Source organism: Apium graveolens, unplaced genomic scaffold (assembly GCF_009905375.1).
Source record: "Apium graveolens cultivar Ventura unplaced genomic scaffold, ASM990537v1 ctg6717, whole genome shotgun sequence".
NCBI classification, from domain to species: domain Eukaryota; kingdom Viridiplantae; phylum Streptophyta; class Magnoliopsida; order Apiales; family Apiaceae; genus Apium; species Apium graveolens.
This window is the reverse complement of record NW_027419721.1, coordinates 49,245-63,746: the sequence shown is the minus strand read 5'-3', so window position 1 is coordinate 63,746 and position 14,502 is coordinate 49,245. Positions and strand designations below refer to the sequence as shown.

General features: G+C 39.5%; 1 non-coding gene across 1 annotated transcript; it reads right to left on the bottom strand.

Annotated features, from left to right (window-relative positions):
• Nucleotides 1–5,971: 5,971 nt before the first annotated feature.
• Nucleotides 5,972–6,078, bottom strand: LOC141703546 (small nucleolar RNA R71). The gene has a single exon (XR_012567596.1). It is a non-coding gene; the product is annotated as a small nucleolar RNA R71 (small nucleolar RNA).
• Between the last annotated feature and the right edge of the window lie 8,424 nt (nt 6,079–14,502).

Here is a 14,502-nt window from a genome sequence, read left to right as displayed (position 1 = left end):
TCTCAGTCCTAAGAGTGACTGTACAACCACTAAATCTTCTGCACTGAAATAATTGAGGTTTGAAGTTGTGCAGAGATACTCGACGGATAAGTGATATCCTTCGAGTGAGTGGTAATGCTATTCGACGGATAACTGCTGTTAGGCTTATCCGTCGGGATATAATCACTATTCGACAGATGAGCAATATCCATCGAGATAGTGGAAATGAATGAGGTGGGAAGAGAAACTATTGTTGACTCTGTGTTGATTGAAGATATTTGGGGCACAGATGTCACAATAGAATCTGAAAGAATTGGCAAGTGAGCCAACAAATCATCTAAAAGATGATGCTCACTTGGACTAGATTTTGGCTTCCCCAACAGAGTTAAAGAAGGGGAATCAGGAATTGAAGTGTTTATCATATCCACTCCCAGAGAGTTTGTTGGTGAGTATGGTGTTTCAGATGCTTCTATTATTAGAGATTTTGGCTGTGACTCCACATTTATTGGAGCCACATCAAACTGAATTTGATAGAGTGCATGGACTGTGTCTTTAGCACCATTTTGCACTGTGTGTGTGCCCTGTACATCCCCAAAGGTCTTAGATTTCTTCTTTCTTGTGTAAGTTTGGGGTGAGCTTGTGTCCCTAACCCTTTTGGCCTGTGCTCTTGGCTGAGAGCTTTGTTCAATAACTGCATCCTTTTGGGATGATGTAGCTAGAAGTGAGCTTTTATCCTTTTAAGCACTGCAGTTTGTTGGGAAACTGCAGTGTGGCTAGGCTGGGATTCACTCAACTCTCCATCCTTATTCTTGGGGTTTCTTTGATGTTCACCCCTTCCCTCACCTGACTTCCCTCCTTCATACTCCCCTCTTTTGCTTTTGTGGATTTTACAACTGGTATCTTTTGAGAGATACCAGAGGGGGTTTTCTTTGATTTACATTTGGTGAAACAAAGTTCTTGGAAACAGACCCATACTTCTCATTTAGCTTGATTAGTTTGGATTTGCTAATGGGCTTGTTTACAGCCGACGGATGAGGATTTTCATCTTTCGACGGATAACACTTTTTGTTATCCGACGGATAACACTTTTTGTTATCCGACGGATAGTCCTCATCATCCGTCGAGTCTACATCTGTCAGCAAACCATCTACCAAATTAAGTTGTAGTTTCTCTTTATTCTTTTTCCAGGCTTCATCACAAAAAGACTCAATTCCTTAAACTTTGGTGAGCATGGACATCCTTGGATGTTTTCCATGCTTTAATCACCTCTTGTTCACGCTCGAGCTGCTTCTTTAAAATCTCTTCCTTTTTCAAGGACTCAGTTAATTCCTCCTTGGCAATCTTACACTCAATCCTTAGTTTCTCAAAATCAATAAACCGAGACTCAACACATTATTCCTCTCATTAAAAAACAAGTTGTTTTCTATAATTTTAGCATTTTCTTTAGTAAGAGACTTAAGTGTAACATACAAATGATATAATTCTATAGACATGTCATTTATGGCATCATTACACTAAGATTAGATAAATGTGCAAGGTTTGTAGTAATTACCTGATTGCTTGAGGAACTTGTCTCTGTTTCATCAGACTTGGCCATTAGGGCTAGATTGACATAGCTGACATCTTCATCTTCATCCAAACCATCTGCTGCCCAGTCATTCTCTTGTGTAATAAAAGCCCTTTCCTTTTGTTTGAGTAGATCAAAGTATTTTTGCTTATATTCCACAGACTCAAACCTTTTCTTACTGGAATCTGACTTTCTACACTCATTTGCAAAATGCCCTGCCAAGCCACATTTGAAACATTTAAATTTTGACTTATCCACCATGTTTCTATTGGCTTGGCTGCTCCAAAGTTCTTCTTAAACTTGAGCTTGGCAAATCTCCTAGAAAGAAATGCTAGGTGCTCATCAATGTCCTCCATGTCATCTTGACTCAATGAATCTTCACTTTCTACTGCAATCCCCTTACCCTTGCTTTCACAGACCTTAGAAGTTGACTCAACAGCTTCCATCTTCACTTCCTCTCCTTTTCCAAATCAGCAACTAGTGCAATGGATCCTCCTTTCTTCTTTCCTCTCTCCATCCTTTCATCCTGCTCTATCTTAAGCTCATAGGTCTTCACGATGCCATACAGTCTCTCCAAAGTAAACTCTTTATAATCTTGTGAGTTTCTTAATGAGACTGTCATTGGTTTCCATTCCTTTGGAAGAGATCTAAAGAATTTCAGATTAGAGTCTTTAGTCTGATAGACTCTTCCATGCAACTTAAGAGCATTTAGTAGTTTCTGGAATCTACTAAAAATGTCAGTGAGTGACTCACTTTCCTCATTGTGAAAATGCTCATATTGCTGAATCAAGAGCTGCATTTTATTTTCTCTAACTTGCTCGGTGCCATCACAGATTATCTGTATAGTATCCCAGACTTCCTTGGAAGTTTTGCAGTTATAATGTTGTCAAACATGTCTGCATCAACTCCATTGAACATAATGTTCATGGCCTTTTTATCCTTCCTGACTTGTTCAATGTCAGGATCAGACCATTCGTGCCTTGGCTTGGGAACTGATGGCTTGTTTCCTGTTGCAGCTCTCATTGGAACATGAGGACCTCTTTCTATGCAGTCCATATAGGCCTCATCTTGAGAAAGCATATGAAGATGCATCTTTACCTTCCAATGATGGTAATTATCTTTATCTAGAAAAGGAATCTTGACTTCAACGTCTTTCTTGTTCATCTTGCTGAATTGTTTTGATCTTTAAACTCTTTGTAGATTAAGAGCTTGCTCTGATACCAATTGTAGTCCCTTAACAATATAGCAAGAATTACAGAAGGGGGGTTGAATGGAATTCTTGAACCTTTTTCTCGAAATAAAAATGTTCAACTCGAATATAGATATAAGTGTTTTGATTTGCACAATACGGAATAGAAACTTAATTGAATCAAAACATAAGTAATTAAAAACAAGAGTCTTTAAAAACTTTCTGGTGGATTTAAACAATTCCACCAGAGATATATATGATATATCGAGAGGACTCTGTATGCAAGAATGCTCACAGCTGCTTACAAATCGAACTACTGAGAATACAGGGAAATGCTAAGGATTTTGCTTACAAAGATTTCTCTCTTTTGTATCTGAGTTCTCTTCTTTTATTTGCTACGTTCTTGGTTTATATATTACCAAGATTACAAAGTCAAAAAGACTAAATAAACATAAAAACTATCAGTCTTAAGCTTTGCTACTTTTCATCCTCTATTACCCAGTTAATGGGCTTCCACAGTAGATTTGTATACATCTCGACGGCTGTGCTCAGTATTCACTGTTCAACTGCTGTTTGAATTCTTTATATGATCATCTGTTGGACTTTATGAATATCCGTTGGATATATGATCATCCGTCGACTTTCAGAACATCCGTTGATGGCTTTGTTGATCATCCGTCGACTGCTATATTAAACATCCGTTGATAGTCATTAATCATCCGTCGATGGCTTTGTTAATCATCCGTCGGTAGCTATTTTGGCACTTGACTTCATTTCACTTATGCAGAATTACAAGACATCATTTATATACAATTAATCAACCTATTCTGCATATCTAGTTAAAGTCAATATGACTTATAGGCTACTACAGAATCTATACAAAGATGTATACAGAACTGTGCTACAGACTTATTATTACATAAGCTACTCACTCGATGGATAATAAGTTAACATCCGTCGGGACTATAATGAGTTATCCATCGGGACTATAACTCTTATCCGTCGAGTGCTACATTATTTCACTAAGTAAAATCTACTTAGATGTTTTGTTTATGAAATCATTAAGTACACAACATATGCACAACAGTTGATCTAGTGTCGAGAGTATATCTGTTAAGCATCCACACACGCACGTTTCTGGTTTGTGAGTTGGCTTGTGGGATTTATTTGATAAGTGGCATTTTATACCACTTAGAGCATCTTATAACGGCTTGAATTGGTGTCTTGAACTCGATTATTTTGTGTATTTGACGCGTTTTCGAGTGTTTTGTATTTCAGGGTATAACTTGCTTAAATATGAGGATATCATCAAAATAAGCTTTAGGAAGTGCTTGGAATTAGTCTCGGGGAGTTGTGCGAAGAATTCAGCAAAATCAGAAGCAAAAATTGGATTTTTCCAGAAGGCTTGCAGGCGCCCGCCTGGAAGGAGCAGGCGACTGCCTAGTAGCAGGCGCCCGCCTGGAAGAAGGAGGCGGCCGCCTGGGTGCGGAAAATCAGATTCTGGAATTTATAATTCGAGTATAATTGGGCTTCTGTTGGCACTGGTTCTTCTGGACTCTTATATAAACCTATTTGGGAGACGTTTTCAACAACAAGTAACAATGAGAGAAGATGAAGAAGACCGTTTTAGCACGCAACAACGAAGAAGAGGAAGCATACGTTTATCTTATGATTCTTTTAATTCGTTGTAACAGTGGATGCTAGTTTTCTTTACTCTTTGAACCTTAATACTCTTGTGACGTACTCTGTTTTTATTAAGTATTTTTATTAGTTTATATCGTTGTGTTATTATCATGTTTTCATATGAACCCATGATGACAAAGAGTTCTATTATGGGCTAATCGTGATCATGGGATCATAGCGGATTTACTATGTATTTTTTTAGTTAATTGTTTAATACCTTGGTATGTGATGCTTGTATGATATCTAGCATAGGTTGTGCTTATTCGTCTTATGTGCATCACGAACATGTAAGATAGCCTGTTAATCTCTTGTGAAGCGATAGTGAATCTTAAGATTTAGAACTTTCCATGTTAGCATAGGTTCATGTATTGTATGCATGATTAGTGGGTAACTCTAACCATTTTACTTACCCTGTGTAATCATAATGAATAACTTGCGCTTAAATTGTTATGTTGTCAAATTCTGTAGACATATAGGGTCTCAACATAATTGATGCCTATTCAGCTTCTATCTTACTTGTGGATGCTTGGTAGAATGGTATTCGTACAACGAAAGTTGGCGTTTATTAGTTTCGTGTTGTTTGATTAATATCATCACCATTACATGCTAAGGGTAATAACAATAACTATTGAATGAAGTAGTAATGAAGTTATAATCTCATGTGTGTTTAATATTGTTAATTTAAGTGTTTTATTCTCGTAGTTAATAAGTTAATCAACCTTAATTGTTATTGTCTTGACAACTTGAAGAGTAATCATACATTGGTGAGTAAGTGTTATTTAAATATAATTAATCAGAGTCTCTGTGGGAACGAACTAGAAATCATTCTATATTACTTGCAAACGTGTATACTTGCGTGATTTATTTAGCGCATGCTTTGTGCCTAACAAGTTTTTGGCGCCGCTGCCGGGGACTCGGTGTTAATTTGTTTAGTTTATGTACTTTCCATCAGTGGTCATTTGGATTCATTGATTAAGACTTATTACTTACTGCTTCCGGTTTTGTTTCAGGTACTCTAGCGAGCATTTATGCAAACACGTTCTCGCACCCGCAAGAGAAATCTAGATACGACTGAGGAGACAGATACAACTCTTGACTTTCCGGAGAAGATAGTTTTTGAAGATTCGGATAAAGAGAGTGAAAAGAAAGAACCTGTAACAATGGGTGATCGTATAGTTCAAGCTGATCCAACCCTTATGGACTTTTCTCGGCCTAAAATTGATGACATTCAGTCAAGCATCATGCATCCGGCTATTCAGGCCAATACTTTTGAAATCAAGCCGGGCACTATTCAGATGATGCAGAATTCTGTTTCTTTCTAGGGTGCTGCGACTGAATATCCCAACATGCATATCAGGAATTTTGTCGAGATCTATAGTACTTTCAAATATAATGGTGTTACTGATGAGGCTATCAAGCTGAGGCTTTTCCCATTCTCTCTGAGGGACAAAGCTAAGGACTGGTTACATTCTTTACCAGCTGGGTCCATCACTACTTGGGAAGATCCCGCGCAAAAGTTTCTGGTGAACTTCTATCCAATGGCCAAGAATGCAGCTATAAGGAGTGCTCTTACTCAATTTGCGCAGCAACAAGGAGAATCAATGTGCGAAGCTTGGGAGCGCTACAAGGAGATGTTGAGAAAGTGTCCACATCATGGTATGCCTGATTGGATGGTGATTACTGGTTTCTACAATGGTTTGGGGGCCCTATCTAGGCCCATGCTTGATGCAGCTTCTGGAGGCACTTTGTAGGCCAAAGTTACACTGAAGCCTATAATCTCATTGAAACTATGGCTGCAAACGAGTATCAAAACCCAACTTAAAGGATGATGCCTGGGAAGGTAGCAGGTATTCTTGAAGTTGATGCATCTATAGCTATTGTAGCGCAGCTCCAAGCACTGTCTATGAAGGTCGATTCTTTAGCCAACTATGGAGTTAATAAAATAGCTATTGTCTGTGAGCTTTGTGCAGGCTCTCATGCTACGAATCAGAGTTCTCTTGTTAATGAATCTGTTCAGTATGTGAATAATTATCAGCGACCGCAGCAGCCTGTGCCCGCTACTTATCATCCTAATAACAGAAATCATCCCAATTTTAGCTGGAGCAATAATCAGAATGTTGTTCAGTAACCATATCAGCAAGCTGCAAGTAAACAGTTTAATCCACCTGGATTCCAGCTACCTCAACAATATGCTCAAAGGCAAATATATCCTCAACAAAGAGGTGCTGCTCCACCTTCTAGTGCTGATTTTGAGGAGTTAAAGCTGTTGTGCAAAAGTCAGGCTATTTCTATCAAGACCTTAGAAAATCAAATTGGACAAATAGCCAATGCCTTGCTCAATCGTCAACCTGGCATACTTCCCAGCGATACTGAAGTGCCATGCAGGAAGGAAGCTAAAAAGCAAGTCAAAGTTGTCACCTTAAGGTCTGGAAAAGTTGCTGATGGTGAAAAAGCAAAAGATGGAGAAGTTGAAGTTGTAGATGAAGAAGAAAAGCAAAAGGAGAAAGAGGGGGAACCAAGGAAGACTACTGTTGAACACACTCTACCTGAGGGTAATACAGGGGAGAAACAACTTTATCCTCCACCACATTTTCCTAAGAGATTGGCAAAACAAAAGCTGGACAAGCAATTTGGTAAGTTTCTGGAGGTGTTCAAGAAACTTCACATCAACATACCTTTCGCTGAGGCTCTGGAGCAAATGCCTAGTTATGCGAAATTCATGAAAGGTATTCTTTCAAGGAAGGTGAAACTGGATGATCTTGATAACATTGCTCTAACGGAAGAGTGCAGTGTCGTGCTGCAGCAAAAGTACCTCCAAAGCTTAAGGATCCAGGTAGCTTCACTATTCCTTGCACCATTGGCAAGTTGTCATTCAACAAGTGCCTTTGTGATTTGGGAGCAAGTATCAATCTGATGCTGTTATCTATCTTCAAAAAGCTGAATTTTCCTTATCCAAAGCCCACCTACATGTCTCTACAATTGGCAGATCGTTCTATTACATACCCACGAGGCATTGTGGAGGACGTGCTAGTAAAGGTGGACAAGCTCATCTTTCCTGCAGACTTTGTCATTCTGGATTTCGAGGAAGATAAGAAGATTCCATAATCTTGGGAAGACCTTTCTTGGCTACAGGCCGTACCTTGATAGATGTGCAAAAAGATGAACTCACTATGAGGGTGCAAGATCAGGATGTGACATTCAATGTGTTCAATGCAATAAAATTCCCTACGGAAGATGAGGAGTGCTTCAAGATGGATTTGGTCGATTCTACAGTTATTTCAGAACTTGATCATGTGCTAAGGTCTGATGACTTAGAAAAAGCCTTATTGGGGGTATTTGACAGTGATGATGAGGAAGGCAATGAGTAGTTACAATATCTAAATGCTTCTCCTTGGAAATGAAAGCTAGACATGCCATTTAAATCTCTTGGTAATACTGATCTCAAGAATGCTGAGGGAAAGCTCAAACCATCTATTCAGGAAGCACCTACTTTGGAGCTTAAACCACTGCCTGAACACTTGAGGTATGCTTTTTTAGGTGATGCATCTACTTTACCTGTTATTATTGCATCTGACCTTTTGGGTGGTGATGAGGACAAGCTCTTGAGGATTTTAAGAGAATTTAAATCGGCCATTGGATGGACTATAGCAGATATAAAAGGGATTAGCCCTTCGTACTGCATGCATAAAATTCTGCTGGAGGAAGGTAGCAAGCCGACTGTTGAGCAACAACGAAGGCTTAATCCTATTATGAAAGATGTGGTGAAGAAAGAGATTCTAAAGTGGCTAGATGCAGGAGTTATATATCCTATTTTTGACAGTTCTTGGGTGAGCCCCGTGTAATGTGTACCTAAGAAAGGAGGTATTACAATGGTAGCAAATGAGAAGAATGAGCTCATCCCCACTCGAACAGTCACAAGATGGAGGGTATGCATGGACTACAGAAAGTTGAATAAAGCCACTAGAAGGATCACTTCCTCTTCCATTTATTGATCATATGCTTGATATGTTGGCTGTTCATGAGTATTATTGTCTTCTGGATGGCTATTCGGGCTACAATCAGATTTGCATTGCACCAGAAGATCAAGAGAAGACTACTTTCACTTGTCCATTCTGCACGTTTGCTTTCCGCAGAGTTTCTTTTGGCTTATGTGGTGCACCTGCCACTTTTTAAGAGATGCATGATGGCTATATTCTCTGATATGATTGGAAATAATGTCGAAGTGTTCGTGGATGACTTCTCCATCTTTGGACATTCATATGATGAATGCTTGAATAATCTCCGTTTGGTGCTCAAAAGGTGTGTGGAAACCAATCTGGAGCTCAATTGGGAAAAATGTCACTTCATGGTGCAGCAAGGCATCATTCTTGGGCATAAGGTCTCTAGTAAGGGTCTTGAGGTGGATAAAGCCATGGTGGGAGTCATTGAAAATCTTCCGCCACCTATTTCTGTGAAAGGAATCCGTAGTTTTCTTGGCCATGCGGGTTTTTATTGGCATTTCATCAAGGACTTCTCTAAGATATTTAAGCCGTTGTACAACTTGCTCGTGAAAGATGTGCCCTTCAAATATGATGATGAATGCTTGGCAGCATTCGAGACTCTCAAAAGAGTTTGATCACTGCACCAGTTATTACGGTACCTGATTGAAGAGAACCTTTTAAGATGATGTGTGATGCAAGTGATTATGCAGTGGGAGCAGTTCTTGGGCAGCGGAAGTCTAATATTTTTCATGTGGTCTACTATGCTAGTAAGATGCTAAATGGAGCCCAATTGAACTACACCACTACTGAGAAGGAGCTCTAGGCGATAGTTTTTGGTTTCGAAAATTTTTGATCTTATCAACTTGGAAAAAAGGTGACAGTATTCACTGATCACGTTGCCATCTGCTATCTGGTCTCAAAGAAGGATTCGAAGCCTAGATTTATTCATTGGGTGCTCTTGCTACAGGAATTTGAGTTAGAGATCAAGGATCGAAAAGGTACTGAAAATCGAAGTAGCTGCCATCTCTCTAGATTTGGATGAACCCCGATTCTTACTACATGTGAGTAAGACATCGGGGGTCATCCAAGAATCTTATAGGATGAGTCAGCTACTTCGATTTTCAGTACCTTTTCGATCCTTGATCTCTAACTCAAATTCCTGTAGCCAGAGCACCCAATGAATAAATCTAGGCTTCGAATCCTTCTTTGAGACCAGATAGCAGATGGCAACGTGATCAGTGAATACCTGTCACCTTTTTTCCAAGTTGATAAGATCAAAAATTTTCGAAACCAAAAACTATCGCCTAGAGCTCCTTCTCAGTATGGTGTAGTTCAATTGGGCTCCATTTAGCATCTTACTAGCATAGTAGACCACATGAAAAATATTAGACTTCCGCTGCCCAAGAACTGCTCCCACTGCATAATCACTTGCATCACACATCATCTTAAAAGGTTCTCTTCAATCAGGTACCGTAATAACTGGTTGCAGTGATCAAACTCTTTTTGAGAGTCTCGAATGCTGCCAAGCATTCATCATCATATTTGAAGGGCACATCTTTCACGAGCAAGTTGTACAACGGCTTAAATATCTTAGAGAAGTCCTTGATGAAATGCCAATAAAAACCCGCCATGGCCAAGAAAACTACGGATTCCTTTCACAGAATAGGTGGCGGAAGATTTCAATGACTCCCACCATGGCTTTATCCACCTCAAGACCCTTACTAGAGACCTTATGCCCAAGAATGATGCCTTGCTGCACCATGAAGTGACATTTTTCCCAATTGAGCTCCAGATTGGTTTCCACACACCTTTTGAGCACCAAACGGAGATATTCAAGCATTCATCATATGAATGTCCAAAGATGGAGAAGTCATCCACGAACACTTCGACATTATTTCCAATCATATCAGAGAATATAGCCATCATGCATCTCTTAAAAAGTGGCAGGTGCCCACATAAGCCAAAAGAAACTCTGCGGAAAGCAAACGTGCAGAATGGACAAGTGAAAGTAGTCTTCTCTTGATCTTCTGGTGCAATGCAAATCTGATTGTAGCCCGAATAGCCATCCAAGAAGACAATAATACTCATGAACAGCCAACATATCAAGCATATGATCAATAAATGGAAGAGGAAGTGATCCTTCCTAGTGGCTTTATTCAACTTTCTGTAGTCCATGCATACCCTCCATCTTGGACTGTTCGAGTGGGGATGAGCTCATTCTTCTCATTTGCTACCATTGTATACCTCCTTTCTTAGGTACACATTACACGGGCTCACCCAAGAACTGTCAAAAATAGGATATATAACTCCTGCATCTAGCCACTTTAGAATCTCTTTCTTCACCACATCTTTCATAATAGGATTAAGCCTTCGTTGTTGCTCAACAGTCGGCTTGCTACCTTCCTCCAGCAGAATTTTATGCATGCAGTACGAAGGGCTAATCCCTTTTATATCTGCTATAGTCCATCCAATGGCCGATTTAAATTCTCTTAAAATCCTCAAGAGCTTGTCCTCATCACCACCCAAAAGGTCAGATGCAATAATAACAGGTAAAGTAGATGCATCACCTAAAAAAGCATACCTCAAGTGTTCAGGCAGTGGTTTAAGCTCCAAAGTAGGTGCTTCCTGAATAGATGGTTTGAGCTTTCCTCAGCATTCTTGAGATCAGTATTACCAAGAGATTTAAATGGCATGTCTAGCTTTCATTTCCAAGGAGAAGCATTTAGATATTGTAACTACTCATTGCCTTCCTCATCATCACTGTCAATACCCCCAATAAGGCTTTTTCTAAGTCATCAGACCTTAGCACATGATCAAGTTCTGAAATAACTGTAGAATCGACCAAATCCATCTTGAAGCACTCCTCATCTTCCGTAGGGAATTTTATTGCATTGAACACATTGAATGTCACATCCTGATCTTGCACCCTCATAGTGAGTTCATCTTTTTGCACCATCTATCAAGGTACGGCCTGTAGCCAAGAAAGGTCTTCCCAAGATTATGGGAATCTTCTTATCTTCCTCGAAATCCAGAATGACAAAGTCTGCAGAAAGATGAGCTTGTCCACCTTTACTAGCACGTCCTCCACAATGCCTCGTGGGTATGTAATAGAACGATCTGCCAATTGTAGAGACATGTAGGTGGGCTTTGGATAAGGAAATTCAGCTTTTTGAAGATAGATAACAGCATCAGATTGATACTTGCTCCCAAATCACAAAGGCACTTGTTGAATGACAACTTGCCAATGGTGCAAGGAATAGTGAAGCTACTGGATCCTTAAGCTTTGGAGGTACTTTTGCTGCAGCACGACACTGCACTCTTCCGTTAGAGCAATGTTATCAAGATCATCCAGTTTCACCTTCCTTGAAAGAATACCTTTCATGAATTTCGCATAACTAGGCATTTGCTCCAGAGCCTCAGCGAAAGGTATGTTGATGTGAAGTTTCTTGAACACCTCCAGAAACTTACCAAATTGCTTGTCCAGCTTTTGTTTTGCCAATCTCTTAGGAAATGTGGTGGAGGATAAGTTGTTTCTCCCCTGTATTACCCTCAGGTAGAGTGTGTTCAACAGTAGTCTTCCTTGGTTCCCCCTCTTTCTCCTTTTGCTTTCTTCTTCATCTACAACTTCAACTTCTCCATCTTTTGCTTTTTCACCATCAGCAACTTTTCCAGACCTTAAGGTGACAACTTTGACTTGCTTTTTAGCTTCCTTCCTGCATGGCACTTCAGTATCGCTGGGAAGTATGCCAGGTTGACGATTGAGCAAGGCATTGGCTATTTGTCCAATTTGATTTTCTAAGGTCTTGATAGAAATAGCCTGACTTTTGCACAACAGCTTTAACTCCTCAAAATCAGCACTAGAAGGTGGAGCAGCACCTCTTTGTTGAGGATATATTTGCCTTTGAGCATATTGTTGAGGTAGCTGGAATCCAGGTGGATTAAACTGTTTACTTGCAGCTTGCTGATATGGTTACTGAACAACATTCTGATTATTGCTCCAGCTAAATTGGGATGATTTCTGTTATTAGGATGATAAGTAGCGGGCACAGGCTGCTGCGGTCGCTGATAATTATTCACATACTGAACAGATCATTAACAAGAGAACTCTGATTCGTAGCATGAGAGCCTGCACAAAGCTCACAGACAATAGCTATTTTATTAACTCCATAGTTGGCTAAAGAATCGACCTTCATAGACAGTGCTTGGAGCTGCGCTACAATAGCTATAGATGCATCAACTTCAAGAATACCTGCTACCTTCCCAGGCATCATCCTTTAAGTTGGGTTTTGATACTCGTTTGCAGCCATAGTTTCAATGAGATTATAGGCTTCAGTGTAACTTTTGGCCTACAAAGTGCCTCCAGAAGCTGCATCAAGCATGGGCCTAGATAGGGCCCCCAAACCATTGTAGAAACCAGTAATCACCATCCAATCAGGCATACCATGATGTGGACACTTTCTCAACATCTCCTTGTAGCGCTCCAAGCTTCGCACATTGATTCTCCTTGTTGCTGCGCAAATTGAGTAAGAGCACTCCTTATAGCTGCATTCTTGGCCATTGGATAGAAGTTCACCAGAAACTTTTGCGCGGGATCTTCCAAGTAGTGATGGACCCAGCTGGTAAAGAATGTAACCAGTCCTTAGCTTTGTCCCTCAGAGAGAATGGGAAAAGCCTCAGCTTGATAGCCTCATCAGTAACACCATTATATTTGAAAGTACTATAGATCTCGACAAAATTCCTGATATGCATGTTGGGATATTCAGTCGCGCAGCACCCTAGAAAGAAACAGAATTCTGCATCATCTGAATAGTGCCCGGCTTGATTTCAAAAGTATTGGCCTGAATAGCCGGATGCATGATGCTTGACTGAATGTCATTCAATTTTAGGCCGAGAAAAGTCCATAAGGGTTGGATCAGCTTGAACTATACGATCACCCATTGTTACAGGTTCTTTCTTTTCACTCTCTTTATCCGAATCTTCAAAAAACTATCTTCTCCGGAAAGTCAAGAGTTGTATCTGTCTCCTCAGTCGTATCTAGATTCTCTTGCGGGTGCGAGAACGTGTTTGGCATAAATGCTCGCTAGAGTACCTGAAACAAAAACCGGAAGCAGTAAGTAATAAGTCTTAATCAATGAATCCAAATGACCACTGATGGAAAGTACATAAACTAAACAAAATTAACACCGAGTCCCCGGCAGCGGCGCCAAAAAACTTGTTAGGCACAAAGCATGCGCTAAATAAATCACGCAAGTATACACGTTTGCAAGTAATATAGAATGATTTCTAGTTCGTTCCCACAGAGACTCTGATTAATTATATTTAAATAACACTTACTCACCAATGTATGATTACTCTTCAAGTTGTCAAGACATAACAATTAAGGTGATTAACTTATTAACTACGAGAATAAAACACTTAAATTAACAATATTAAACACACATGAGATTATAACTTCATTACTACTTCATTCAATAGTTATTGTATTACCCTTAGCAGTAATGGTGATGATATTAATCAAACAACACGAAACTAATAAACGCCAACTTTCGTTTGTACGAATACCATTCTACCAAGCATCCACAAGTAAGATAGAAGCTGAATAGGCATCAATTATGTTGAGACCCTATATGTCTACAGAATTTGACAACATAACAATTTAAGCGCAAGTTATTCATTATGATTACACAGGGTAAGTAAAATGGTTAGAGTTACCCACTAATCATGCATACAATACATGAACCTATGCTAACATGGAAAGTTCTAAATCTTAAGATTCACTATCGCTCACAAGAGATTAACAGGCTATCTTACATGTTCGTGATGCACATAAGACGAATAAGCACCAACCTATGCTAGATATCATACAAGCATCACATACCAAGGTATTAAACAATTAACTAAAAAAATACATAGTAAATCCGCTATGATCCCATGATCACGATTAGCCCATAATAGAACTCTTTGTCATCATGGGTTCATATGAAAACATGATAATAACACAACGATATAAACTAATAAAATACTTAATAAAAACAGAGTACGTCACAAGAGTATTAAGGTTCAAAGAGTAAAGAAACTAGCATCCACTGTTACAACGAATTAAA